Source organism: Phascolarctos cinereus, unplaced genomic scaffold, assembly GCF_003287225.1.
Source record: "Phascolarctos cinereus isolate Bilbo 61053 unplaced genomic scaffold, phaCin_HiC Scaffold_5;HRSCAF=322, whole genome shotgun sequence".
Taxonomy (NCBI): domain Eukaryota; kingdom Metazoa; phylum Chordata; class Mammalia; order Diprotodontia; family Phascolarctidae; genus Phascolarctos; species Phascolarctos cinereus.
In genome coordinates this window covers 474,147,478-474,153,477 of record NW_027555958.1, presented here as the reverse complement: position 1 = coordinate 474,153,477, position 6,000 = coordinate 474,147,478, and positions in this window count along the sequence as shown.

Below are 6,000 nucleotides of genomic sequence, written 5' to 3'. Positions count from 1 at the left end.
GAAAAACCCAGAAAGCCAGGCCCTGTCCTTTCCATGCTCCAGCTCCTTAACCCAGACTTTCTAGGTTCAAAACCGGAGCCTGAGCCATAGCTCCTCTCCTCAATTGACTCTCTAATGCTTGGACATTGAAAAGCACTTAGACTTTCTTCCTTCCGCTGCCCCACCCCCACCCACTCCCATTCCATTTTAGGGAGGTCCTAGAAACCTTTCCTCAATCCAATATTCATGACTCCAGTTTCCAAAACAGAAGAAGGCAAATCCAGTTATCCCAGGGCTTCTTCACCTTTTCTATGTTATGGACCTCCTTTGATAAACCTAGTGAGGTCTATGGACCCCTTCTCAAAATAATGTTTTTAATTTCACAGATTAAAATACTTAGGATCTCAAAGGAAACCAATTTCACTGGAAAACAGTTATAAGACTATATAGACATATCTATATCTATATCTATCTATCTACCTATCTATATCTCTATGTGTATATATGTACACATGTACAAATATACAACCCTTTAACTCAAGGGTTGGCAACCTAAGGTTCATGAATTTGGTGTGTGTGTGTGTGTGTGTGTGTGTGTGTGTGTGTGTGTGTGTATGTAACAATTTGTTACATATTTGCATATTTATAACAATCTGTTACATATATGTAACACATGCATGAACCCTAGTTTAGTAACCTTTGTGTTAGTAACCTACATATATACATTTTGCTACATATATGTATATAACAATTTATTACATAGACACACACATATGCATGTGTCACTGCGCATATAACAAATTCATGAACCCAAGTTTAGTAACCCTGTGTTGGTAATCTACATATATTTTGTTACATATATGTATGACAATTTTACATACATATATACATAAATGTAGGTACATATGTGTGCATCACAAATTCATGAACCCTAGGTTAGTAACTCTCAAGTTAAAGTATCTCATGTCTTCTTCTGGTAGCCCTACGTTAAACCTCATCCTCTGAGCTCTTCTGTAACAAAATGGACCTTCAATAATATTCTGTACTGGATGAACTTATGTACCGTCCAGCTCTCCAATTCAATTCACCAGGTGTGTATTAAATGCCCACTAGATGCCTGACATTGCTCCAGGAAGTAGAGATAGATGGACTAAGTCTAAATAGTCCTTGCCCCTTAAGATGCTCACCTATAGGGAGAAAATGTGTACACAGATAAGAAAACACAAAATAAATGGGGAAGAGGGCACAGGAACAGTGACGGAATCAGGAAAGGCCTCTTGGGACTAGAAGTCAAGGTTAGGGGGAAGAGTGTTCCACGTCCTGGGAAAAGCCTCAGTAAAGGCCCACAGAGAGGAGATGCAATGTCAGGCGCGGAGATCAGCAAGTGGGACAACTGAGCTGGAATTTATTGAGCACAAGGGAGAGTCATGTGTAATCAGCCTAGAAAGGGAAGATGTAGCTGGATTGTGAAGGACTTTAAATACCAAATAGAGCACATGTACAGATGGATGCGTGCGCACGCACACTTTTCCCCCTGGCATTTCTCTCTGGCCCCTGTGTAAGAGAAGCCCTCCCTCCCTAGTATGGTGCCTGGAACACAACAAGGTCCTTGCTAATATACTTCTAAGACCTTTCTGGCATCTGTCCTGTCCTCAGCACCTTGAAAGCAAAGGTTCCTTTTCACCAGCTTCGCTACTTAAAATTTACCAGCCTGCCACAGGATCCCAGAAGCTTGACACAATTCTCAAATCAGCCTCTGCTTTCTAATCCAGGCTAGATTTTAATCACTCCCATGGTGCCCTGCTCCTGTGAATGACCTCTATTCCAGGATCCATTCTTTGATTCTCTTTCTAATACTCTCTCCTTTACCAATTGACTCTCAGTTTCTTACCTTTCCTTATTACCCTTCTCTTTTCTACCCTCTCCTGACTTTTGGTCTCTCCACAGGCTATCCTGGTGCCAGGACATGCCTCCTCTTCTGCCTGTTGATCTTAGCTCCTCTCAGGGCTCACCTCAAGAGCTATCTCCTTTAAATCAACTTTCTTGATTACCTTCAAACTCCCTCCGTGGGGGAACAAATCATTCCATTTTATGTGTCTTGCACTTATATGTGAACCTGTATTCCCTAGTAGAATATAAGCTCCCTGAGGGCAGGCCCTGTCTCACCCCTAGTAGTCCACTGCCTACCCTATCATTCTTAGTGAAAGCTGGTTGGTTGTTGATTATTAGAGAGCTTGTGGCCCAGTTTTGCCCTCTGCCTCCTCAGCCTAAATACAGTCCCTCTAATTCAGGATTCCCTCTTAAGTTTAACTAGTTCTTTCATCTGCAAGCTCAACACTGGCCCATGGCCCCATTCTCATTCTTAGCTCACCTCTGTGTTTCCCATCCATTCAATACATATAGGTACTTTCAGGCAGCGACTATCATAGTTTGCCTTTATACCCACAGTATGCTATTCCCTTGAACTTGATAGATGGTTCCTTAATTGAATTATTCTGCTGTATACCTCAAACTTCACAACCCTAGACTGAACTTACTACTCAGTTTCCACTAAAGAGGCAGCTAGATGATGCATTGAATGGAGTGTTGGGCTTGGAGTCAGGAAGACCTGAGTTCAAATCCGGTCTTAGACATTTATTAGCTACAAGACTTTGGACGAATCATTTAACTTCTCTCAGCCTCAGTTTCCTCAACTTTGAAATGGGAATAATAATAATATCTACTTCACAGGGTTGTTGTGAAGATAAAATGAGTTGGTGTATGCAAAGTATTCTGCAAACCACAAAGTATTACATAAATGGTAGCTATTATATTATAACATGATATGGTAAAAAGGCGCTAAATGAGGAGGTGGGGGGATCTGGGTTCTAGTCACTGACCTGTCATTAACTGTGTGACCTCAGGAAAATCACTTCCTTCTTCTGTGCCTCAGTTCTCTCATCTGTAAAATGAGGGTGTCAGATTGGAGATGATTCTCAGATCTCTTTCAGCTCCCTCCCCTTTGTAACTCTAGCTCTGTGATCTTCGTTAGTCCTAATTTTATAAACTAATGCCACTCCTACACTTGGGCATTGGTTTGGGGTGCGCTTCTCTTTGGTTTGACACCTACCTGCTCAGTTTTTCCTTCCTTATGCTCACCAGCCACTCTACTTCCTAACATCCTGATCCACCTGTCCTCCCATCTCCCCATCCTTCCTTTCATTTCCCTTCCCCAGGTGGCACTCTGAGATGCCTGCTAATCCTTCAGCCACAGGGTATCTGTCTTCCTGACCTCCTGCTGGCACTGGTAACCTGGATCAGCTCTGAAGTTATTACCCTTAAAAGTAGAGGGTCAGCCACAATTTTTGCTCAAGTGGCATAAAAAAAAACCCCAGAATAAATTTCACCAGAGGCACAAGAGTGGCCCAAGGTACATTTCCTCCAGTTTTTGGACAGATCTCACCATCATGCACCATCATCTAGGCATTAGATTTAGATTTTCTGTATCTCCTCACTCCATCTTTTTCCTCTCTCACACCTTTATGGTTTTTGTCCTCTCCACATAAAGGCCCAGTCCTCCATCAACTATTTTAGGAGTAGTAGAAGCAGCTAACACATATATGGCATTTTAAGTTTACAAAACACTATTATTCATCACCCCCATTTTACAGATGAGGAAACTGAGGCTGAGAGAAGTTAAGAGACTTGCCTAGGGTCATACAACTAGTAAGTGTCTGAGAATATATTCCTATACTCTCTCAGGTCACTGCTAATAGTTGCTAGTCTACTTCATCAACACTCATTCTAAACCCTCCAGATTCATATGACATTGAATAAGTCACTCTCCTTCCCTGACTTTTGATTTTCTTTCTTTGTAAATTTAAAAGGATGGGAAGGAATGAATGAATAAAACAAGCATTTACTGAGCACCTAGTATACATCAGGCACTGTGATAGGCACTATTATCTCATTAATTTTTATTACATAAAATTTAAAAAGTTTTTTCTACAAACAGAACAAATGAAGCTAAATTAAGAAGAAAGGAAGAAAATTTGAGGAAAAAAACCTTTATTGTCAATTTCTCTGATAATGGTCTTATTTCACTCACATAGGGAACTGAGCCAAATTTATAAGAGTGAGAGACATTTCACAATTGATAAAAGGTCAAGGGATGTGAATAGGCAATTTTCAGAGGAAGAAATCAAAGCTATAGAAGTGCAAATTAAAACATCTCTGAGGTACCACCTCATATCCATCAGATTGGCTAACATGACAGAACAGGAAAATGACAAATGCTAGAAGGGATATGGAAAAATAGGGACACTAATGCACTTGGTGGAGTTGTGAACTAGTCCAACCATCGGAGACTAGTTTAGAACTATGCCCAAAGAGCTATAAAATTGTGCGTACCCTTTGATCCAACAATACTGCTACTAAGTCTATACCCCAAGGAGATCTTTTAAAAGAGGGGAAAATGACCACTATGTGCAAAAATTTTATAGCAGCTTTTTATGGTAACAAAGAATTAGAAACTGAGGGGATGCCCATCAATCAGTGAATGGCTGAACAAGTTGTGGTATATGATTGTGTTGTATACTATTGTGCTATAAAAAAATGATGAAGGGAATGATTTCAAAAAAAGCTAGGAAGACTTATATGAACTGATACAAAATGAAATGAATAGAAAATGGAGAACAATGTACCTAGCAACAGTAAAGATAATCGATTTTGAAAGACTTAGTAACTTTGAACAACACAATGACCAAACCATGATTCCAGAGAACCAGTGATGAAAATCTACCTACCTCCAGATAGAGGACTGATGGACTTAGAATGAAGATTTAAGCATGTTTTTTTCTTTTTTTCTTTTTCTTTTTCAGAACAAGACCAAGCAGGGAGGTGGGGAGGAGAGTACTATCTTGTTTGATCTTCATAACAACCCTTAGAGTTGATGCTATTATTATCCCCATTTTTCATGTAGGAAAATGAGGCAGACAGAGATTAAGTGATTAGCCCAGGATCGCACAACTAGTAAGTGTCAGAGGCCACATGTGATCTCAGGCCTTCTTGACTACAGGTATAGCACTCTAACAGCACTCCAACTCTAACTTACCAACTGCTAAGTGCTAGACAACCTATAAGATTCCTTCCCTAAATCCTATGGGCCTCTGATGCTTTTTAGGTGCCATTTCCAGTTTCATTCTTCTGCTATCCTCAGAAAAGGAGGAAACAGACTAGGAGGCAGCAGGACAGGGTGCCTTGGGGTATATCAGTCAACAAACCTTATGCATGTTACTCTCTGTGACCCACAGTTATAGTCCATCCTGTGTTATTTCTTCCATATGCTTCCTTACTGTTCCTCAACTAGACTGTAAGCTCCCCAAGAGGACATGACACCATGGCAATAGGCAATACTGTCACTTTACAGCAGTCTCAGGATCAGCCTAAGGAATGAGTTTCTAGTCCTAACATGGAATCAGGCTAAGTAAAATAGAAGTCACAACAGAACTAGATTCTAGAGAGAGAGTCAATTGTTGAAGACAAAAACCTCAACAGTCACAGAACCACTCAATCTTAGAATCTTGAGCCATCCCTACTACAAGTGGTCTTGAGACAAGTGGTCTCACAACTTCTGCTTGAAAACATCTTTAAATAATGAACTCCCTAAAGTAGGTGAAGAAGGAGTCTTACCAAATTTGTTTTATGATACAAATATGGTGCTGATACCTAAACCAGGAAGAGTTAAACCAGAGAAAGAAAATTATAGACCAATTTCCCTAATGAATATAGATGCAAAAGTTTTAATAAAATATTAGCAAATAGTTTACAGCAACTTATCACAAGAATAATACACTATGAACAGGTAGGATTTATACCAGGAACTCAGGCTGGTTCAATATTAGGAAAACTATCAGCTCTTCCCTTGACCCATCCTAGGTAATCATTTAAAATGGTGAGGTACTCTCTTGATCCAGAGAACCCCACAAAATCATGCAAGTCAAGGGGTTCAAATCTCCAGGTCCACTTTAAGAACACCTGTAA